At 36.1% G+C, this 25,476-nt stretch overlaps 1 non-coding gene and 1 pseudogene across 1 annotated transcript; both read right to left on the bottom strand.

The window, feature by feature from the left end:
• Positions 1 to 636: 636 nt before the first annotated feature.
• Positions 637 to 800, bottom strand: LOC122687157. Its single transcript, XR_006339057.1, has one exon. It is a non-coding gene; the product is annotated as a U1 spliceosomal RNA (small nuclear RNA).
• An 11,516-nt stretch (positions 801 to 12,316) lies between these two features.
• Positions 12,317 to 25,260, bottom strand: LOC122687094 (annotated as a pseudogene).
• Positions 25,261 to 25,476: the final 216 nt, after the last annotated feature.

Below are 25,476 nucleotides of genomic sequence, written 5' to 3'. Positions count from 1 at the left end.
CTCAGTTCTCTTGTATTTTTCATTGTATTCAGTGCAATAGCACAAACCTTGAATAACAACAGTGAATTGCCACTAGGAATGTTGAAAGTGCTCCCAAGAAGCAGAAAAAAAGTCACAACATTGCAAGAAAATGTTTGATTGCTTGAAATGTACCATAGATTGGGGTCTATGGCTGTAGCAGCTGTGGTTGCCCGCCATTTCAAGAAAAATAAATCCACTATAATGATCATTACAAAGAGGGGAAAGGAAATATGTGGAGCCTTCAATGCAGCTATGGCAGCAGACACAAAAGCCCTATGCTTTTTGGAAAATATCTTTATGTCTTGTGTTGAAAATGCAACCTTTATGTGGATGAAGGATTGTCATAAGAAAGGCATACCTACTGAATTTAATATGCTTTAAGAAGAATCAAAATCATTATATGAGAACTTACAAAAAACAGAATGAAAAATATGATGTAGGGAAATTTAATGCCAACTAAGGATACTTTGATAAAGAGGTTTGACTTTAAAAATGTTAAGGTAATAGGCGAGCAGCTTCTGCTGACCAAGAAGAGCAGAGGTGTTCACAGACACCATTAAAAACATCACTGTGGAGGAAGGATATCTACATGAACAGGTTTTTTTTTTTTTTTTTCAGGGGAAAGCGCGAACGCAGTCCCCCACTACCACAAATTATGCAGTCGAGTTTCCCACATTTGAGGAAATCGCAGGGGTCAGCACATTCGGAGTGCAATGGATAAGCCTCGCCCTGGGAAAACCACCTTCGTGATCATGGTATCTCCCCTGCCAGGTAAGTATGAACAGGTTTTTAATGTAGAGGAAATTGCCCTATCCAGAGAGAAAAATGTCATGAAGGACATTTATTAGTAAAGAAGAGTAGTGAACAAACACCATGATTTAAAGAAAGAAGGTAAATCTAGAGTGTTGAGCCAAGGCAGTCCAGTATATGATAAGAACTGCCCTTATCTGTAAAGCTGCTAACTTTCAGCCCTTGAAGGGAAATGATAACCAACTGCCTGTCTTTTGGTTGTCTGTGTCAGGAAGCATTTAACAAGAGGCTTCCTGTGTGCTGTTTTGGATCTATCAGGAACCCTCTGGCCCTCATTGATTCCTGAATATTCAGGAATTAAGAGGAGAGGCACGCCTTTCCCGGGGCTGAGGAATCTAGGCATTTCTCATTACAGTGATAAGTACTCTCTTCCTTTTTATGAGCCAAACAGTAAAAGGTGATTGTTTGCAACTCTTTCTTTGATAGGGATCATCGGATGTGTTGTAAGTCTGGAATTTTAATCGTGGTCTTTGCTGAGAATAACCACCTTGTAAGACAGTATATATGCCCACGCCATGTTGATTAAAACACCTTTGCTCCATCAGAGTTTTGGTCCCCGTGTCTTTCTTTCTATTCTCTCCTTCTCTCTCTATTTCTGGCTAATTCCTTGGAGCGCGGAGGCCCGCTGAGCTCACTTTCCTGCCCGGGCTTCTGAGCCCCTCTCGAGAAGGCGCACTGGTCCTTCACCCACTCCAGAGGGCACCTCGTGCCCACATGCAGCAGCGCGAGCCCTAACAACAGGACTCTCTTGGCTTTCCGCGGAAACCAGGGGATGTCAGCCTCTTTCTCTCTCTTACTCTCCGGGCCACCAGCTTCCGGCCCATTAAAGGACCAACAGTATGTGCATGCGTGCTAAATCTCTTCAGTTGTGTCCAACTCCTTGAGACCCTATGAACCATAGCCCACCAGGCTCCTCGGTCTATGGGATCCTTCAGGAAAGAATACTGGAGTGGATTGCCAATGCCTGAACAAGGAGAACATTAGTCCCATCACTGCTTTGTCCCTGATGTCAGGAAGTACCTTGCCTGTCTAGAAGTGCCTTTTAAAATTCTTTTGATATTGGACAATGTCCCTGGCCACCCAGAATCCTATGAGTTCAAACCTGAAGGCACCAAAGTGGTCCCCTTGTCCTGAAACACAGCTTTGTAAAATTCTGCTTCACAATCAGGCATCGCAAGGGACTTTATGGCTCATTACATGTGATACTCTAAGAAAAGGATTGTAGACTCTAAGGAAGAGAACTCCCATAGGGAGAACATTATGAAAGCTTGGAAGGACTACACCATTGAAGATGCCATTATTGTTACAGAAAAAACTGTGAAAGTCATCAAGCTTGAGATATTAAATGCCTGCTGACAAAACTGTGCATGATACTGCTCATGACTTCACACAATTCACTACAGAGTCAATTAATAAATTATGAAAGACTTATGGATATTGCAAAAAACAATAAGGCATGAGGTGAAGAGTTTCAAAATGTGGATCTTGAGGAAATTAAAAAACTAAGAGATACCCTCTCAGAGGAATCAACAGAAGACTGCTTGATGGAGCTGAGCACTTCCAAACCAATGAGAAAGAGGAAAAAGACATAGAAGAAGCAGTACTTAACAGAAAGCAAATTGATATTAGACAAAAGGCAGAAGGGTTAACATTATTTGAGATTGCTTTTAACTTCTTTTATGACCGGGACTCTTCTGTGATATGTGTGTTGCAACTAAAGTAATTGGAGGAAGGATCTGTACTGTATAGAAATATTTCTGGCTTCCCAGGTGGCAGTGGTAGAAGCCCGCCTGCCAGTGCAGGAGATGCAAGAGATGTGGGCTAGCTCCTGGGTGAGGACGATCCCTTGGAGAAGGGTGCGGCACTCCCCCTCCACTATTCTTGTCTGGAGAATCCCATGGACAGAGGAACCTGGCAGACTGCAGTCCATGAGGTCGCAAAGAGTCAGACATGACTGGGTCGACCTAACATGCAGGCGTGAAGAAATATTTTCTGTGATTACAGTGGGTATGCTTGCCTATTCTGTCTTCTCCTCTGCATCCTTCAAAAAGATCAACCCCTCCTCTCTCTCGTCCTCCTCAGCCTACTCAATTTGGAGATGATGAGGATGAAGACTTTAATGATGACCCATTTCTACTCAATGAATAATAAACAATCACCATGTTGTACAGAAATCTGTCATGCATATATATGTCTTCATGTGAAAATCTAACAGTAAGGCACAAAATGTACTAGACATTTTTGTGCCCTCAGCATCATCATTGCCTCAGTATCTGTTATTTAAAACACAGTGTGAAAAGATTACATAGGCCTAAGGTCAGTGATATTTACTATAAAATTAATAATGTGTTCATTTTCTTTCTGTTTTATAATTTAGCATTCAAAGAATTGCATTACTGTACAGTATGTTTCTCTCTTGTAATTGATAATCTGCCTATCAGTTTATCATCATAGGTAACATCATAGGTGTTCTTTTTGATGTAACAGTGTTTCCAATACTGTGTCATGAATATCACTGCAACACTGTATGCCATAAAAAAAATTGTATAATGATGCATTCATTAGTGTATAGACAAGGCCACTGTGAAGCAATCATACTGATTACATTAGGCTACCATAAAATAATCACATTACATCTTCTTCATTATCAGTGTGCAAATATTTCTACCTGTAAGTAAAGATGAATTTCTTTCTCACAATATCTTTTCATTTTTGATGGCTAGTGTTAGTGATACATATAACATCTACAGTGTTCTGTATCATATAAGACATTATTGAGGTAGGTATTGAGAGACAGATGATTCATCTTGCAAACAGAGAAGGGAACTTGTGGTGCCAATACATATTGTACAGAACTGTAAATATATGTTCCTTGTGATTTTCTTATTAACATTTATTTTCTCGAGCTTTATGGTAAGAAAATACACATAAAAATACAAAATATCTATTAATTTACTCTATGCTATTAGTAAGACTTCCAGTCAACACTAAGCTATTAATAGTTTAGTTTTAGGGGAGTCAAAAGTTATATATATAATTTCAACACTGCAGGAGATGGGCGCCCCTAACCCTGGGGTTCTTCAAGGGTCCGCTGTACTTATAAAGCATTTTCAACTCAGCTTCCTTCACTCATTATCTACTTATATACATTTACCATTTTGAAAATGTAAATCGATCCTGAAAATCCATCTCTAAGAGATAACTGAAATAGAACATCAAAACAAGTAATAACATTTCAGGTTTTGAAAGGATAGCTAGATATAGAATATGGGTGTGAATGGGTTCTGTATCTAAACTTATCTGGGTAAAAAACAAATAAATGCAATAAAGGTGCTAAGGTTTAAGTGCTATAGATTAATACTTAATGCATAAACTTTATATTTCTAGTATCTGATATACTTTATATTTGTCTAGATGAAAGTTTTTTGTCTTGAAACTTGAAAGATCAAGTTTTTTCTCATTTAAACAAGGTAAACAATTTTTCTTTTTTTAATTTCCAGGAAGAAGAAATTTAGAAATGGTGAATTTGTTTCACAGAAATTAAAAGCAACTGAAATAATTTCAAAGAGCATTTCGAATTCAGCTTTCTTGGATGCTTAAATCTGTCATTATAAACTGATGTTCCAAAACAAGTATCTCCAAGATCAAATTATACAAAAACACACATATACACACACACAGAAAACAAACATGTATCTTTACTGGAACACTTCTGAGTATTTAAAAAGGCAATGTACATTGTACATGTCCAAGAGAGGTCAAGTATGCAATGTTTTCCCAAAATTACTTCATAAAAATGTTCTTTAGCTGAACCTGTATGAAATTCCATGTGAACACTTTATCTGAACAAATATTTGGTAAAACTAACGAAATATATTACCTTACTCCCTTAAAGAACTTAGAATACTTCATTTTAATTCTTCTTATGTTTCAGCATAGATATATATAAAATATGTATATACTAGTTAAATGTAAATATAACATACATAACATATACATAACATATTGAAATAAATAAATTTAAAATAGCTTTAAACTTACATAAATTTTCAGCTATTTTAATTTTATTTATTTGGGCCAAATGTGCCAAACTAAATACATTGGCAATTTGTGTGAACTATTTGCATGCTATATTAAAGTAAATAAAAATATTGAGCAAAAATGAGCTAACCATATTTCAACTAAAATTGTCAACATTTATGCTATTTGTATAAATATCCTCTTAGTTTCATCTAATGTTATTTTTTTCTCCTGTTTATGTTGTATTTAAATATTTCCATCTGGGCAGTTCAAAGGCCATTTTCAATGAATAATCAGCATGATTTTCAACAAAAATCCAATATAACTAAATTGGATATTAATGTTTTTACAGTTCAACTGATATAATATTTAAGTTCAAGAAAATAAATGTTCAGACATAAAAAAATTAATTACTTAAAAATGTGAGTATACAGGTATCTTCAGTAATGTTATAGGGTTTTAATAACTGACTGAACAAAATTAGAACAAGATTTTTTGATGTAACTTGCAATTTTTTTTTCATAGAACTAACCAAAATAGCATATGTAATTATAGTGATCCTTTAGGAACAGGAAAAAAAAAAAAATTCACAAGTTCAGAAAATGGTTTGAGACACATGGGTTTCCATCTGCTACCTGCTCTACTTTTAAAGTGCAAAACCCATATCATGGTAGAGTCAGTAAGCTGCATTCATAATCTGAAAATCCGTCACTACCATCCCCACAAAAGTAAACATATTCCTCTACAGAATGAGAATTTTCTTTCCTTATCACCTTTCTCCCGCACTTTAACAATGAAATATTTTAATGAAAGTGAAGTCACTCAGTCATGTCCGACTCTTTGCAACCCTGTGGACTATAGCTTACCAGGCTCCTCCGTCCTTGGGATTTTCTAGGCAAGAGTACTGGAGTGGATTGCCATTTCCTTCTCCAGTGGATCTTCCCAACCCAAGGATCAAACCCTGGTCTCCCGCATTGTAGGCAGATGCTTTACCATCTGAGCCAAGAGGGAAGTTCTATGTTTTAATACTTTGCCCCAATTATAAATGTTTTAATATAAAAATATTTTAATACCTTACCCTAATTTATAAACAAACAAACAACAAGTCATACTTGTTTATTATATTAGGGTAAAAACATCAGCATTCTAGGAGGTTCCTGTAAAATACAGATTTATTATTAGACATGTTAACTCACTTGTTACTACTCAGTGTTTCAGACTGTCTAGCATGTGTGATTCTCAAACTTTTAGCCTCAGGACCCCTTTTCATTCTTAAAACTTACTAAGGCCTCCAGGAAACTTTTGTCTCATAAACATTCACTGATTAGCTTACAAAAAGCAATAATAAAAGAACCCCTTATTAACATAAATACCATTTTGTAATGAAAAAGCGTGTTTTGCATTGGTCTCACCATTTTGATAGTGAAGCTATGGAATAGGAATGCTTGGAACACTCTCCTGGGTTTGTACTACTTCTAGGGCCCAAACAGGCAGTTTCCTAACCAGAGCCAATATTGTGGCTGGACCAGTTCTTGTAGTCCTTATGAGTACCAAGAGGCCCATTAGCAACCATCATTAGAAAATTTTGAAAAGCAAGATTTATTACTCAGAAGTCTTAAACATGCACACCCAGGGACACACACTGAGGTCATAGGGAGAATGAGAGAGAGTAGCCCTGGAGTTCTGCCTTTATGGATGTGAAGGGTGAGGTGCCAAGGATTTAGCAGGCCCATCCTTTATTGCCAAATTTAAAGCATAAGCATAGGAATTAAAGTACAGGAGGAGAAAAGGGTCACTGAAGCGATCAGTTACCTAGATTAACCAGGGCTTTCCAAAAGGGGAAATGTATGCTTGGGCAACGAGGCACTTTGTCTAGCTGTGTAGTTGGTGATATACTCATTTCAGATGGATATCTTTGGAATGGATGCTTTGACAATCAAAAGCTTAATGCCAGGCATTATATTGCAATCAAACAAACCAATGATTGGGTGCTTACACTATAAGCATGCAGGTGACACTTGAGCAATACAAGTTTCAACTGTGAGGGTCTTCTTTTTGAAGAATCTTTTGAAAACCAAATGCTTCATTACAGTTGGTGGTTGGTTGAATCCTCAGATGAGAAACTTCAGATATGGAAAACCAACTGCAAAGTTGCACAGAGATTTTTGACTTCTTGGACAGTGGACATGCCTAACTTGTGAGGTTCAAGCGTCAAAACTTGTGTGGCACAAGGGTCAACTGTATTTTCCCAAACAAAAAGAATTGGTGGGAAGAGTGTCATTGCCTGCAGTTTTGTAAATGTCTTTAAAACCTGGGTTAATAAAAGGTAACTGGATTATCATATCAACTCTTCATTCAAACTGTTCTAATAATTGATCCTTTGGAAAACTCAACAATACAAAAAATCTTGTAAAAGTAGTTTTGACTTGATATTCACCCTGGAAGTATTTTCTGGTATTTTCTCCTAACATCCCCTAGACTCTTCCAGAGTCTCTGTAAAGTCAATACTATTGTCTAGCAAATAGCACTAAAAAATCTTCAGGGTAAATAGAATAATATGGATGTAAATCCTGGGAGAATAAAGCCTAAACAGAAGGGCCTCAAGATGTAAATGAACGTCTAAATAAAAGCATTAGAATGGAGATTATGGGAAGTTTCCAAACCAAACTTATTTTACAAAAAAATTCACTTATTTTACAAATTCCACTTAATTTACAAATTTTCCCTGAGCTAGTTCTATCAAATACATGGCTAATTATTAAGATGAAATGTGTTCCTTTATTTTTTATATTTAGCTTAATTTCTTATATTGAAGTTGAATTACCATGCTTAAATTATTGGGATACAGTTTAATTAGTCTTTCCTACATTATAATAACATTGACATAAGAAAGCAACACTTAAAAAAAAAAGAAGAAGAAGAAGAAAGCAACACTTACTGGGAAAGATTGCCATGTCCTATGGCATGCAATCATTTCCCTTTCTGAACATTACAACCTAAAAAGTACTGGAAAGGGACTGAGCCTAACCGTGAATAACTGTTTTCTTCTTAGCTGATAATAATTCACTTTTAACTTCAGGGAGTATGAAAGTTGAGACAAAATAACCCCATCACAAGGGTCCAGAAATCATATGCTTCCAGATTTTTATCAGTTTGTTTTATGCTTACTTTACTTTCCAGTTCTTTATATGACAGTAAAACATAAATTTATTACATACTTTATCAAGATATAGAAAGAATATCATATAGACAAAATATGAATCCTATATGTAAATAAAATATTTTTATCTATTCTATTGTTTCTGGTTCCATATTTTTGGTTCCATATTCCAAAAATATGGCTCCATATTTTTGAAATCTAAAAACTAGAATAATGTTTTGAAAGTGAAAGTTATAGTCACACTTTGTGGTGTCCAAATAATGTTTTAATCATATGTAAAAGCATATAATAGTCACATAAGTTTACAAATGTAAACAAAAGCATATAACATATTGTGGCTTTAACAAAGGAATTAAAGGGAATTCCCTGGCAGTCCAGTGGTTAAGGATTTGCATGGGGAAGGGGGTGCATAAGTTAGATCCTTGGTTGGAGACCTAAAAACAGAAAACAACAACAAAAAAGACTTAAATATAATGCTGTGAAATAAGTTTGAATCATATGGATCAGGAATCATATGTTACACACAAAGCATAGACTTTTTCTTAAGAAACTAAGATGTTTCTAATTGAGATATTGCAGAGTGAAAAAACAAAGAAGTAATACAAAGAAGAGTATTGAGAAATAGTTTTAGGCTAGGAATTCATGCACTTATATTTTCCTATTGGCACATGAAATGAAATTTGTACAACAAATACAAGATGACTTTCATTTAAAAATGTAAAAACATTTTCAAATGTTTAAAATCAGGAAAGGTTAGTCTATCAAGATGATTGGCTATTTAATTCAGAATTTCTCTTTTTTAAAATATTTATTTATCTATTTGGCTGGGCTGAGTCAGTTGCAGCAAGTGAGACCTTCCATCTTCCTTGTGACCTTCAGCATGAGGAATTTTGACATTCCTTGTGGCAGGCAGGCTCTTTAGTTGCAGCATGCGGGAACCAGTTCTCTGACCAGGGATCAAAACTGGGCCCCCTGCATTGGGAACACAGAGTCTTAGCCATCTGACCACAAGGAAAATCCTAAATTCAGAATTTCCTGAATGAAAGTAATGACATAAATTGAAGGAATTGGCAAAGTCAAGTATATCTGCAGATATATAAGATTATGCAATGTATACAGTTGTACACAAAGTATACAAGATTATACAATGGAAACAGGATGTAAGACAGCACATAGAGTTTGTTCCTGTGTTTCCAAGAGATTGTGCATGAGTTTTGCTCTTTTGTGATAAGTCCAACCGGTTGTTGCTGAGAAGGTAAGAGCTTTCCTGCCTGCCTGCGTGCTCAGTCCTATCTGACTCTTTGCGACCCCATGGACTGTAGCCCACCAGATTCTCCTGTCCATGGAATTTTCCAGGTAAAAGTACTAAAGTGGGTTGTAATTTCCTACTCCAAGTCATCTTCCCTACCCAGGGATCAAACCCACATCTCTTACTTCTTCTGCATTGGCATGTAGATTCTTTACCACTGCACCACATTAAGAACTGTAGTGTCCACCCAAAAGTGGTCAAGCTATAAATCTCTGCAGTTAAAAAAAGAGGCCTTTTCCCCCCAATCTACTATATGGCCTTTGTAAAGAAATATGACTCCAGAGAAAGATGTGTATTTTTGGAAGAGAAAAATACAGGTTTCTCCATTGCCACAGGAAGATATTTAGTGCAGGGTGGGTGGGCCATAGCAAATTTCTGCAGACTCTTGAGGCTGGCATTGGGCAACTAACAAGCAGCCCTTCTACTTGGCAGCCTTACTGAACCCTTAGTAGCAGATCAGGTATATGTCACCTAAACTTTACAAGGAGGTCAGAGAACATTTATATCTGTTGTTGTTCAGTCACTAAGTTGTGTCTGACTCTTTGTGATGCCATCGATTATAGCATGTCAGGCTTCCCTGTCCTTCACTGTCTCCTGGAGTTTGCTCAAACTCATGAATATTGATTCGGTGATGCCATCCAACCATCTCATCCTCTGTCGCCCCCCTCTCCTCCTGCCCTCAATCTATCCCAGCATCAGGGTCTTTCCCAATGAGTCAGCTCTCCACATCAGGTGGCCAAAGTATTGGAGCTTCAGTTTCAGTCCTTCTGATGAAGATTTAGGGTTGATTTCTTTTAGGATGGACTGGTTTGATCTCCTTGCTGTCCAAGGGACTCTCAAAAAGTCTTCTCCAGCACCACAGTTCAAAAGCATCGATTCTTTGATGCTCAGTCTTCTTACGGTCCAACTCTCATACCCACACATGACTACTGGTAAAACCATGGCTTTGACTACATGTACCTTTGTTAGCAAAGTGATGTCTCTGCTTTTTATTGCACTGTCTAGGCTAGTCATGGATATTTTTCCAAGGAGCAAGAGTCTTTTAATTTTGTGGCTAAATTTTTGGATTTCGATTCAGAATATGAGGAACTCCTTTATTTTATTTTTGATAAACACCATCTTGAACTTATTAGAAATTACTACAGTTAAAGCAATAATCTTTAAATGTTGTATGAACACACCAAATATTTAAGAAATTGATTTAACTGGTGTCTGACTTTAGATACCAATTTTTACTGGTGTAAGTGTAAGTCAGAAATGTAGTCATTCCGGTGGGCCCTACATTTAAGAGTGCAATTTAGGGACACACCATATTTTGGTGTGTGTTTTCAAAACTGAATAACCTTTTTTCTCACCTAAGCTGGGAAACAGGAGAAATGCAAAAGTCATGCCGCCATTTTTGTGTCTCCATTTGTTTTCCAATCTTTTATACTTCCTCATGTATTTCACGTATGGTGTTCCATATTTTTAGATGCAATAGTGCAGGTAACATATACTTATAACAGGTGTTCATGAATAAAAACAAATTAAAAGGTATCAGCTCCTCGATTTTGCAGTAAAATGGTTCCCACCATTTACTTTTCCAAGCAGCTATGACAGTTTGCTTTACATAGTTATTCAACAGCACACACACTTGGAATACAAACAACAGTGGAAAATGTCGCTGCCCCTCGGACTCTGGAGATGAGAATCACATCTTCATATTCTCAGCAATGTGTTTGTTAACATACATTTAATAGCAATGCACAGTATTTAATTCTTGCATTTACACTAGTGAGTTACCACCCCCATTTTCATACAGAATGAAGCTGCCAAAAGCTAACAAGCTGACAAAAATAGAGCTGACATATAAACTGAGGTCTCAACCTGGTCAACATAGAAAGTTTATTCACCTAATTTTCTTACTAAGCTTGTGTTAGTAACCAAAGAATGTTATTGCAACTCAATGTGAACATGAGAGATATTCTCATGAAGAAGTTCTGCTTTTCAAAAAGAGCTGTAAATAACATTTAAAAATCATTCTCAAATTTTCCTTCCTAAAATATCTACTTTGATTATGTGATTCAGTTTTCACTGCTTTTCAAGAATGGCATATAATCTGTAGCATATGACTAACTTTTCATAATGCAACATGTTGTCTTTAAACTGATGCATGTATACGGATCATGCAAAGCCAATGAAGCTTTACTCTCCTAGAGGGTATATGCTATCATTATTCCCCAAACCCTTCACTTGTTACATATGTAGCAGTGCCTCAATAAAGCCTTATTTACTAACAAAATAAGAATTTAAAGTATGAACTGAAAAAATTTATTCACTATAATTTATCAAAAAAATGGCAAACTGCTTCATGCTAGGGCAAGATTTAAAAACTGAGAGCACTTGACAAAACTTTTTCACAGATTTATAGGAAAAGAAAGATTGATCTTGCTATCCCTCTCCCCTGCCAGAAAAAAGAAAAACCCTGTGATGGGTTTAGTTTAGATCTAAGCTTCAACAGATACTATAAGAAGGTATTGCTATCTTCTCAGATTAAAATAACTTGTGGCTTTTCATTAAATATAGTGGTTTAGCAAATGTGAATAAAAACTTCTTGAGTTTTGCTGAATATATGACCAAAAAAGTCCTAATAAAATTTCAGGATCATAAACAATATTAATTGGAGTCTGCACATTATATTGCATAGAATTAAGTTTTAAAGTGACTTAAATGATTTAACATACTTCCAACTGGAAATAATTCTCTCACAAGCTTGTGAAAGCAAAATATAATACATATTTCCTTATGTTTCTTTTAAACCATTCAATATGCAAATTCCTTTGATAACTTGTTTTTCCTTCAAGTTATTGCCATATTGCATTGATGCAAATTCACTCAAAACCCAGTTTTCAAGATCCTTGCTAGACTTCCCATTATAGACCTCATGTATATGATCAACAATACCCTCTACACTTTTTTTGTGTGTGCAATTCTATAATTTTATTCACAATCAGTAGTTAGTTCTCATCCACATTGACTGTCTTTAGCTTTTTTAAGTTGGTGACATGCACATAGGTAAGGAAGTTTGCTGAATCTCCATCTTCATTTCTGGACAATTACATACAGATGCCTAGGAGATATCGCTTACTCCATTAACCCAGCCTGGTGTTATTGGGCACATCTAACATTCCCATCTCCCTCATGGCGAATTTCCAAATCTCTTTGAGTGTGCAAGGGGCACACTTGAAGCTCACTCCATGGATGTGCCTGGGGACTCTGATGGTATGTTCTCTGGTCCCCACCTCACTGATGGCAGGAAGGTCCTTCACACCACCCTTCTTGGCAGGAGCTGTTCTGCCAGGTCCACACTGGAAAGGACCCTGCCACTACACTTTCAAACATTTCATTAAACCTTCCTTTCTTTGAACTTAATTGAAACCTGTCACTGTTAGCTCTCGCCTTTCTCAATCACTCATCCTATTTAAGTGTGAAGAGTTAAAAAGGACCTCCTTGATCCTCAGTGATTTTGCCACTCCATATTTTTATAAAATTATATGTATAAAAATCTCTGCCTTTTACACTGTTTAGTGAGATCCAGCTTCTTATTTGTTCTATCTTTATTTCTGTTGATTTTCAACTAACTAGCTACCCCAGTTCCTTGAAGACTTGTCACTTGGTTCAAGTCTTCCTTTGCACATCAAAAAGGTTTTATTATCCATTTGATATCCTGGCCTCCCTACTTTATAACCCATATATCGCCAATTTTTTTTTCCCCTCTGCACACTTTTCAGCACCCTTCTCCACCTACCTTGCTATCACCTGAAAATCTATTTTTGAAATCACTGAGTCAGATAATGTAGGCTTTTCCACTCTAAATACTTCAGTACTTTCATCAAATATATCCTTTCATATCATTACAATTTCCACCAGATGGACCATTCTACTTTTTCCTATTGCTCAGTCACCTCTTCACTTGCCTACCTATGATCTATAATTTTAACAAAATCTTATCAATGGCCCCAAGTCTCCTGCTCATTATTTACCCATCCTATTCACCTGGATACCTGATTGAATTCAAGTACCAGTCAACAGGCTTCTAAGGGTGTCTTGCCTCAGAACTTCTCCGGTTCTAATTTTCCTCTTCTAATAGAATTAGAATAACAATATTAATTATTGTGAAATGCAAATCTGATCACATTTTTTCTTCCTACTTAAAACTCATTAATGTCTTTTTTATCACTTTTAGCATAAAGTTTAGAATTTTATGTGGCCTAAAAATACCTTTGTGACCAGAACATCATTAACCTTGCAGATGTATCTTTTGCAGTTGACTTTCTTCATTTCTTTCTTTGTCCTCAAGCCCTTTTTGTTTGTACCTACCCATATCTATTACTGGAGAAGGCAATGGCAACCCACTCCAGTACTCTTGCCTGGAAAATCCCATGGACAGAGGAGCCTGGTAGGCTGCAGTCCATGGGGTTGCGAATAGTCGGACACGACTGAGTGACTTAGAAGCAGCAGCAGCAGCATATCTATTATTCTGTTTTGATTTATCTTTGCTTCCCTAGTTCAAATTTGTCCTTTAAAACTAAACTTAACCATCAGATCTTTTAGAGAGACAAGCAGTAGCTTGTATATTTCACTCCATAGATAAGTACCCTATATTTCACTCCATAGATACCTCCATGGTAAGATTATGTAACACTGGGCACATCCCCTCTCACTTTCAAAGGTGTCTTCTTACCACTGGAGGGTAAGTTTCTTGAACATATAGACCTATTCATCTTGATCAACACTGTATCTTTACCACATAAACTAATACTTCACATATTATAGGTGCTTCTATTATATTGTTAATGAAGGTTAATTTACTACTAATACCACAGAATAATGATCTAAGAACAACCACAAAATAAATGACTTACTTTTGAAAATGTTGAAATTGGAGATATGAGAATTAATAATTAATATATGCAAGATAAGTACACATAACCACTTGGGAAGAATTATTAGTATTGATATATTTAACACATTTATCTGTTTATCTTTTTTTTTTTTTTAGTTTATATCTATGTTTCTTAATTTTTGATCAATGTGAGTTACATTTTTTTCCCAGTATTCTTATGTAATTATCTAATGTTAAGCCCTTCAAGGGAAAGTATAATACTATGGCTTTATTCAATCTCATTTCTCCCTAGAAACATGTAGATCTTAAGGATGATTTCATGTGAACCCTCCTAAAGCTTGACTGCTATCCCTGAAGTAGCAGAAATGTAGGTGCCTTCTAAATATCTTCTATTCCTTCCATTTTAGAAATAAACTTCTAATTTTATTTAATAAAGCAATAATCCCAGCCAGAAGAGTATACTCCCTAGCCCCCATTGTAGCTAAACATGGTCATGTTAACTAAATTGTGGTCAGTGATATTTAAAATAGACATTATCTGATAGAAGTCTGCTCAGTTGGTTAGGAAGTATAAATAGGGCTATTTCCTACTTTTCCCTTTCCCTTCTTCATAAAATGAGCACATGTCAATGATAGCTGTACCAACTATCTTAGATTATGGATTGAGTTTGAGGATAGAAATAACATTTCACAAATGTGAAACAGATGATGGAAAGAGCTTAAGTCCCTTTAAATTCAGCAAGCTTGCAAGACTCAAAAGAATAGCCTAATTAGGTTGAAAATAATTTATTGCCATAATTCCCACCTCCTCAGAAATTTTTCTGTGTGGCAAAACTTAGCTGAAAATTACATACTCCATATAAGATCACAGGTAAGATTACATATGAAAAGTTTCAAAACTAAAGGAATTTGTGTGACATTTAGAAAGTACCAACCACAAATTCATCAATTTTCTCGTCTTAATATAGAACTGGCTACACTCTGCCTTCAGTGTATCCTTGGTATCTGTTTTTTCAGCTCAAATTGTAATCACTGGGCTTGGTATAATTGGACTTACCACTGTTGCTTTGAGATAGTCTCACTGGCTCTTTATATCCCCAGTTTTGATAGTTGTTTACTTATATGTTTTATAACCTTGCTTGCTCTCGTCATTTAATAAACCCTATTTACTCCCCAGCATCTACCAATCCATTCCATATCTGGCATGGTTACACCAACGTACACATAAATATCACTTTATTTTCCTGGACTCCAAAATCACTACAGATAGTAACTGCAGCCATAAAATTAAAAAACACTTGCTACTTGGAAGAAAAGCTATGACCAACCTGAACAGCAAATTAAAAATAGAGATGTTACTTTGCCAACAAAGGTCCATCTAGTAAAAGTTATGTCTTTTCAAGTAGTCATATATGGATGTGAGTGTTTAACTATAAAGAAAGATGAGCACCAAAGAATTGGTGCTTTTGAACTGTGGTATTGGAGAAGACTCTTGAGAATCCCTTGGACAGCAAGGAGATCCAACCAGTTCATCCTAAAGGAAATGAGTCCTGAATATTCATTAGAAGGACTAATGTTGAAGCTCCAGTTCTTTGACCAGCTGATGAGAAGAACTGACTTACTGGAAAAGATCCTGAGGCTGGGAAAGGTTGCAGGCAGGAGGAGAAGGGGACAACAGAGGATGAGATGGTTGGATGGCATCACTGACTCAATGGACTTGAGTTTGAGCAAGCTCCGGGAGTTGGTAACGGGCATGGAAGCCTGGAGTGTTGCAGTCCGTGGGATTGCAGAGTCGGACACGACTGAGCAATTGAATTGACTGGCTAACACATTAAAAAACAATCTCCCTAATTCATAGGTCTTTCCATTCTATCCACAACTCTCTTATGATGGTGTCAACCCTATCTCAAACATTCACTCTTCTAGTTATACCTGGAAGCATAACTTGGCATTACTGATGCTGCTGCTGCTGCTGCTGCTAAGTCGCATCAGTCGTGTCCGACTCTGTGCGACCCCATAGACGGCAGCCCACCAGGCTCCCCCGTCCCTGGGATTCTCCAGGCAAGAACACTGGAGTGGGTTGCCATTTCCTTCTCCAGTGCATGAAAGTGAAAAGTGAAAGTGACGTCGCTCAGTCATGTCCGACTCTTAGCGACCCCATGGACTGCCGCCCACCAGGCTCCTCCGACCATGGGATTTTCCAGGCAAGAGTACTGGAATCAGTTGCCATTGCCTTCTCCATGGCATTACTAGTTAGGGCAATATTTTCATAAGTCCAGTGCCACCCTATTCTGACTACCTTTTCCCAGTTTTGAAGCCCATTCACTCTACTATTCCCGAATTCAACATTCTTTCAATCCATTAAGAAATCCAATGCATTTGTCTTATAACCCTTTAATTAATACACACTCACATGATTTCTTCTTTCCATTTCATACCTTGCAACTTTAAAACACAAGCCAACCAATCCTCTCCTACTATTCTCTGCTTTGTCCACACTTTTCCAGTCACATTGACTGCTGTGATGTTTTCCAATCTGCCAGGAACAGCCCTGCTTTAAAGCCTTTGTGGATGCTTTTTTTTTGCCTCTTCTCCAGATAATTACTTAACGAGTCACTTACCTCTTCAGATCTTCAAGTTTTTGCTCATCTCATCTTCTCGATTAAGCTTTTTTATATGCAAATCTTTCTGCCTTTTGCTCTAGTTCCTCCTCACCTTACTCATCCTTTCCTTTCCACTTTTTTTTTCTTTTTTCTACCTAATGTTATAATAAATTAACACAAACTTAATGGCTGAAAATAGAATAAATTGATCATTTTATTCTATAGGTAGGGTTTCAACATAGAGGCTTCTGGGAATAATCAAAATGTCAACAGGCCACTAGAAGTTGGTAAAGGCAAGGAAACAGATGCTCCTCTGGACCCTCCAGAAAAGAACACTCCCCTGTTGACATTTTGATTAATACTATTTTAGGTGACATTAGTTTCATATTATGGATCTGATGCTTTATTTTATGGCATTCCTTTACATACTAAAAATTCTTTTTTAGCATTTCTTGTAGTGTAAATCTGCTAGGAATCCATTAAGCTTTCATTTATGTTGAAGTATCTTTACTTTATTTCCTGATTTAAAATATATTGCTACATGTAGAATTGTGAACTTACAGGTTTTTGTAAAAAAAATCTTAGTTTTTATTACATTTTCTTTGCCCTGTTGTTTTGCTAAGAAGTCATCTTTCATATTATTTCTCCTTTTTGTTTAATGTAAGTTTTTCCCCTTCCCCCTGCACTCATTTTTTTTCCATTTTAATTTTCAGCAATTTGACTATAGTATGTCTAGATATGGTTTTTCCTTTTTTTATTCTGCCGAGTTTTGCAAAACTTCTTGAGTCTGGTATGTTTTCAACAAATTTGAGAACATTTTGAGCAGTGTCTCCTCAAAAGCTTTTAGCTCCCATTCTCAGCTCATTGCAATTAGATCATTTAACTGAAATTAGACTGAGAGAAATCACCAGTTAGTGTCTGTATATTATATCCATCTAGTGCTCTTTTTTTTATTATTATTTCCTGAATCTTTTTGGCTATAACTGCCACTGTTGGCTATTTATTTCTTTCAAACATCCCATTCTACTTATATGACTTGTGAAATATCACTTTTTCCTCCAATCTTTCAAATGTGTTTTCGCTGGTTCTACTATTATTATTCTTTCTTATTATTAGCTTTAAATGGTTACATTGCCTAGACTTCATTCCTTTTCTCATATTAATTTCTTGTTATGAATATTTTCTAGGTGATTTCTGACAAATTTTATCTTTGACCTTGAATTTTGCTGAAGATTTACCATCACATTGAACTTGCTCTAAAACACAGCAAGCAAATAAAGCTGAACTCATTATTTGCAATTCTCTGTCTTTATTGGTGGCCCCCCATTCTCCTAATCACCCAAGCCAATTATTTTGGTGATCTTTCTGTATACATTCTGTTTCTCATTACTATCCATGCTGATCAGTCATCAAGTCGTGCCAATTCTAACCTCTATTTCTATTGCTGTAGCTTAATTCAAGCCCTTGTCAAAGTGAATTTACCCATTTTAAAAGATCTGGACTTATTTTCTATTCTCAGTCCTGTAATCAGCTGTCAAGGAATTGTACCCATTTCAAAATACAAATTGAATCTCTCCTTTCACAGTTTTAAGTCATTAAACATTTCTTCATAATCTGAAAGATACTAAACCAGCTGTCCAGTTTGGAATAAATGTCATTCCTAACAAGCCCCTGTATACCTTTCCAATTCTAAATCTTCATGCTTCTACTATAATTTATTATTGCTATATAACCCTGAACATGCTGTACTATACTTTCCCTGCTGTCCAGAATTAGTTTTCTTTAGTTGTTTACCCAGTAAGTTTTTCTTTCTCCAAAGCAAGATATGTCACCCATACTATGAAGCTTCTTTTAGCAAAGTTATTCATTCTTTTTCTTATTTTGCTTCACACGTGTACAGAATAGTGTATTTTCATTTGCCAGCCTAATAATATTAGTTTATATCTATGTGAGTGCATATGTGCTAAGCTGCTTCAGTCATGTCCAACTCTTCGTTACCCCAGGAATGTAGCCCACCACACACCTCTGTCCATGGATTCTCCAGGCAAGAATACTGGAGTGGGTTGCCATGCCCTCCTCCAGGGGATCTTCCTGACCCAAGGATTGAAACTGGGTCTCTTAAATCTACCCGCACTGACAGGTGGCTTCTTTACCACCAGCTCCACCCGAGAAGCACTTTATATCTGTGTTCTCTCTTATATCTCCTTCCTGTCATATTGTGTCAATAGTGATTAGTAGAGCTCTTGGCTTATGACAGAAACTTAATATAACCTTTTTGTTCTTTTTTAAGCTTTCATTCTTTTTCTTTATACTCTTTTCTCTGCTGTCCTTTTCCTTTTCAGAAAAAAATTCCCTTTTAGTCTTGCTTTCTCTCCCACAACAATATTTTAATAGTATAAAATGAATAAAAGATGTATTTACCTGTATATAAAAATACACATTTTAACTGAGTGATATTTTATTTCTTAAAATAGTGATTGTGTAAAGTTAAAATAGTTATGATCAATGACTTAAATATTTCCAAATAATGCACAGTATAGAGTATATAACATTTAATGCTCTTTTATTCAAGTGCTTAATTTAATCTTGAGAACTTAATAAGAATTTTATATTTTTGTTCTCACTTTCAAAACTTTTTCCAAAAAAGTTTATGGAAGATACAATGAACTTTTGTGAGCTTATTTTAAGTTCTTTAATCTGGGGAAATTACTAAGATAATTAACCAAAGTATTATTGATATTCAGTAATCTCTGAAGTTTATTGCCATCATTCAATATCAAGAATGATGTTTATGAAAATATTTAAGACATATGAAGATATTTATTTAGATGATGTGGAGTTTAAAAATATATACTAAAGGTTAATACAGACATCTATATCTTTACAGTTTAGTTAGGAATCAAATTCTTGCAAATGTGATTTATCTTTGCTTTAAAATGGAAATATTCATTTTCTCTATACTTTACTTGCTAAATATATTTAAGCTTTAAAACTATGATGTGGAATAAAATAATGTACTTTTTCTTACCCACTTCTGTAAAAAAATGAAGACATATAAATATACTCAATAACATTTCATAAAGGTTTCATAAATACCATGTACTTTTTTCTGATTAATCATTTTCCCTTCTGAGTATGACATTTGCATTAAGAAATACATTTTTTTTCCTACATATTTCCTTCAAGTCATAAAAATCTCAGAGATGATAATTCTCTTTTTTTGTCTTGTTTCAGAGTGTCCTGGAGGGATGTTTTTCTCCTCCAAACATATATGGTGATAGTCAAGAAAATATTTGATTATTGGAATATAGCAACTATTTATTTTTCAGAAGCAAGAGAGGAAAATGCAATAAAGTCCATTATTACCATGAAAAAATTACACATAAGCTTCTAAGTATAACTACCTCATAGATATACACAGAGAAAGCAAGGGGTTGAGATGGAGGTCTGTTTCTGCTGACTAAAAAACATAATGTAGTTGGCTTGAATAACTGTAATTGATTTCAAAATTAATTTTATATGAATATGTCAGTGGTTTTCTTTTTTCATTAATACTCAATTTCAGTACTAATCATTAAGAATAAATGAAAGAAATGTGTGATGTTAAAATATTAGACTCGTTTTCAGCAAGTGTTAATTATCTAAACTTTATCACAGTCACAAAATCAGGGATATTTCAGTCCTTGAAATTACTATTATTTGGAGATAATGTGAATAATAACATCCCTCTATAAAGCTATCATCTTGTTTGATTTTGGTTAAATCCTAATTGGAGGAGAGGCACAAGGATTTATTTGCATTATTCCCAATATAAATTACTTATATCTAGTTCATAGTGAAAATAAAGTACTATTTATTTAACCCATTGGTAATTCTGTGCATTAAAAAAGCTAAAAGTAAAATCAATAGGTAATTACATTTCCAATCCTTTTTCTCTCTAACCAGGAAAGTGTGTGTTTAATTTATGGGTTTTGTTTGTTTGTCTCCTTTACCTACTAGCATCCTATGTTTTACATTATATTCCATCATTTTCCCAGTTAAAATGCTTAGAAAACTTGCTGCAAGAAACAAAAAGTAAAACAAAAATAGCGATTGCATTAAATGCACATTAAATCATTCTAAGTACTTTTGCAAATAACAATAATCGCAGAAATTGTCTCTTTAAAATGAAAGGGCAAAATATGTAGTTGAGAAGAACAAAATCCACAATAAGGGATGATATAATCAACTATATCTAGAGTCATTAAAGCTTAAATTATGTGTTCATAGGATAAAATAATTGTCACTTGTTTTATATGTAAATTTCTAGTTTCTACTTTATGTGGAATTGCTGGAATTACCGTAGCCCCAAGGCTGACATCTTCTGTCTTGGCTTTCTGAGACAGACATCTATATTCTTCTATGCCTATCTTGCCCTTGTCTGGAAAAAAGCCAATAAACCAAAAACTCAAATAAATAGATCAAAATAGGGAACTCTTAAGCACCGCCATGATAGCAAAGCCAGCATGAGGAATAAAGACACCTCCTCTTTTCTGAGATAAGCTCAGCCAGTGAAAAGCCATGGCATTCTGTTCATTATAGCCCTGCCAACCGCCCTTTCCTTTCTATAAAAGTATTCTCCCTTTGCCCTGTGGGAAGTTGCTCATGTTTTGCCATGATTGCACATTGCAAATAGCTATTCCCTGCTGATCCTGGATAAACCCATCTTTGCTAAAGAAGTATCTGACAATCTTTTTGTTTATGTAAACATTTGATGGCTTATGCAGGGACTAGAGATGATCTCATTAGGCTCCTGGAATGGTGAGCAGGCAACGGCAATACTACAATTGAACCCATTGTGTTCACTGCTTTTCTTGCCAATCCTAGAGTTTGAAGCTATGTCTCCCTTCTGGATTCAAACTCATAACCTCTTTGCCTTTTAAGTTCTTCAGGCTTTATTTGGGATCTCCCTTAAGGTTTTATTCTTTATAGTTAAGGTCTTGTTCTGTTTGGAAGTAGTCGTTTGCCATTTTGGTCTGAATTAGAGATCAACCTGTTTCCACAAGTGCTGGCTGAGCTGCCATTGACAAATTCCTTTAGAAATAGCAGCTGCTTTATTGAAACCATGTCAGTTTAGCCTTGGCCTATTCATTTGCAATAGGGGCTGTTCTCTGGAAAATAGGTGAAAAGTCTTTTACCTGGCTGCCCCAGGACCAAGCTGTGTCCTTAGAACTGTCTGATAGTAGCTCACAGATTATTTGAGCTGCAGGATGTTTGAGTCGTAAGATGTTGAACTGAGCTGTTTGAACTTCATGCAAATTATTCTTTTGCTCCAGAGGAAAATTCATGAAAAATGGGATCCCAGTTACCTAAATATTTCTTAGATAACTATAAGGACTCTGGATGATTTTATGTTTAAAGATTTCTAACTTAAAGGACATACCAGATCTTTTGGAATGTCAATGGCTGTTATGGAGAACTTTTGATATCCACAAACTTAATTTTCTTGAAACAAAATTGCAATACAATAGCTCAAAATTTTACAAAACTTGGTGGAATGCTTATTTTGTTTGGCATTTTGAGGCTTCCCAACTTCATCAAGAGCATAAAATCGCCACATTGCAAAATAAAAATAAATAAATAGATGAACTGATCCAAATAAACAATTGTAGAAAGATAAAATTGTTCACAAAAACTCAAGCTCTTCCTTGCCTTCTCTTCCTCAGGCTCCACCTCTGAACCCATCATGTCTCTGTGTTGGCTCCTCATGGCCAGACTGCGGCTCCAGCTCCAGCTTCCTTATTCCCTTCTGAACCACCTGCACCTCAACTCTACACTTAGTCCCCCTTAATAATTTGCTCGTTAAATTTCTAGTTTTCCCTCAAACTTGGCACACATTCTTTTCCCCTGAACTTGTCATAGCCAGTCCTTTTAAAATTAAGATTGAGGATCTAGAGTATAAATATTTAATTTCTTATATTCTCTGGTCTAAAGCTGAACTGTGAGCCATAGTGAAGCTGTTTTCCAAAGTAACCAAGTTTCCTCACAGATTTGGTGAAGAAGAATTTAATAGTTATTCAAACATTTTACCTTGTTTCTCTGACATATGTCAGCAAGTTCATATGCTTGTCAGTGAAGGCCTGGGCCAACGTTGGATAAATAATACTAATTGAGAAAATCTTGAAAAATGACTAGAATCACAACAAGAAGGCCAGCCAGCCTGCTAACTTATTATATGATGAGGCTTGGGAAATTGCTGGGCACTTTACTGAGTAATTGCTAGGACTTTAACAAAACCTGTTGCTTAGAACAAATGTCAGACTCTTACATAAAAATCTGGCTCACCTGTGCATGATTATTGCAATTGACTTCAGGATCTTTTTTTTTTTTTTTTTTTAAATCACATCAAGAGGCTTGAGGGATCTCAGTTCTCTATCAAAAAAATTGAATCTGGCAATGAAAGCCCAGAATCTAACCGCTAGGCAACCAAGGAACTGTCAATGTCAGAAAATTTTTAGAGAAAATTCTGGTCTTCCTTCGGATGTTTATCCCATTGAATAGCTTTTTAAGTTTATGCTTTTTAATTGACTAAATCAGGACTTTTCCCTTCTAGTAAAAAGAACCAAGATGAAATTGGAAGCTATGACCATACTAGATTTAGATAATCTGGAAAATCACCCCTTAGCACACTTACAGTTCAGTTCTATCACTCAGTTGTGTCCAACTCTTTGTGACCCCATGGGCTGCAGCACGCCAGGCTCCCCTGTCCATCACCAGCTCCCAGAACTTGCTCAAACTCATGTCCATCAAGTCAGTGTTGCACACTTAAGAGTCATCTGTAAGGAAGACCACCAAAATTTGTAGTCTTCAACTCCACCAACTGAAGGCCCCAAATAAAATTAAAACTCTTCTAATTTATGCTATTATTGCAAAGGCATTGGGTAAAAAAAAAAATAGTTACACATGTAAGTGCTCCAGGTAACTTTAACTTTCTGATCAGCCTTTCCAAGGTTTTCTGAACTCTCAATGGCAGGGTTCCAAGAAACTACAGAAACTCTTCTCAATTCTTCTTTTAATCAGCTTGAAGAAACATTTCTCCAGATTGGGGGCAAGTCTCTTCCAGCCTTAACTGAAACCAGATCACACTCTCGCTGTTCAACCCCACTGATATTAAGCAGGCCCTGACTCAGAACACTAAAAGAGTTCAAATAGTAGAGGTCTCTAATGAACCCCAAGAGGCTCCTTTCTCTGAAGCCATTTCATTTTGTTAAGGCTCTTCAAGACATCCCTACTTTTTTCTCCTCAGTTTCTCCACCTCCATTCATTTATTATACTGTGACATTGGAGTTGCAAAGAATCAGACACAATTTAGTGACTGAACAACAACAACAAACCACACAGCAGTCCCAGGCCAGAATCCCTTTGTACCACAAGAGGAAAATAATTTAGAAACTGAGTATAGTGATCAAAGAAAATCATCAGGTGAATTAAATAACCTGATATCTTTCATTCATTCTGTCTCCTAACGTGCCAAAACTGATCCTGAGACACTGATCAATTTTCCCAACTGAATCAGTACCACTCTCACTTTTCCTATGAAAAGTTTCCAATGCTGCTGCTGCTAAGTCGCTTCAGTCGTGTCTGACTCTGTGTGACCCCAGAGGTGGCAGCCCACCAGGCTCCCCCATCTCTGGGATTCTCCAGGCAAGAACACTGGAGTGGGTTGCCAATAGATATTGATAACTTCACAATGCACATCCCATAAAGATTTAAAGAGATCTCTCAACATATTTTCTCAAAATGAGCCTGTGCTCTATAAGTAAAGAAGGCCTTCATGATATAAAGATACAATAAAAGATTATAATGATCAAAGTCTCACTATTCCTTTCACTAGCCCATGTAACATACCTTCCCTAGTGGCCCAGTGGTAAGAATCTGCCTGCCAGTACAGGAGACACAAGAGATGTAGGTTCGATCCCTAAGTTGGGAAGATTCCCTGGAGAAGAAATGACCACTCACTCCAGTATCCTTGCCTGGGAAATCCCATGGACAGAGAATCCTGGCAGGTTACAGTCCGTGGGGTCACAAATAGTCGGACATGACTTAGTGACTGAACAACAACAATAACATATTTAACACTCCCATTTTACCAGTGAGAAAACCTACAAGCCAAGGGTGAGAGTTAAACCAAGACCAGCAGTCAGAAAACATTGTTTTCCCTTGACACTTTGTTGTTCTTAACCATCACACACTATTAATATCCACTTTCACAGGAAGCAAACTCTTTACTGTCATTGAGTTATGCAGTCCATTCTTTAATATTTAGTGCATAAAGCTAACCAATTTTCTGCCTTCACTTGGAAAAACAGTTTACCATGAGAGTAATACCTCTGAGTTTGCTGAGAATCCTTCTTAATTTCTCCCAAACTCTGAAGACTGATATAAACTTTACTAAAGGCTATGCTCTGTTGCATTGTATCAATGATTTGCTTTTTTAGCGCTCCTCCTCACAGGAAAACAGCAACTTACTAATGCTTATAGCCTTAAAGGGATGTAAGTTTGGCAAAGAAAAATTACAGGTTTTTCAAACCCAGGTTTGATATTTAGGGCATATGATGTCAGAAAAAAAGGCTATACCTAGATTCAGATAGATATCACAGTATACTAAATTTCCTAAAACCCAAACTAAG

The sequence above is a fragment of the Cervus elaphus genome, chromosome 30 (genome assembly GCF_910594005.1).
Source record: "Cervus elaphus chromosome 30, mCerEla1.1, whole genome shotgun sequence".
NCBI lineage: Eukaryota > Metazoa > Chordata > Mammalia > Artiodactyla > Cervidae > Cervus > Cervus elaphus.
The sequence above is the reverse complement of the archived record's forward strand: the minus strand, read 5'-3'. Positions and strand labels throughout refer to the sequence as shown.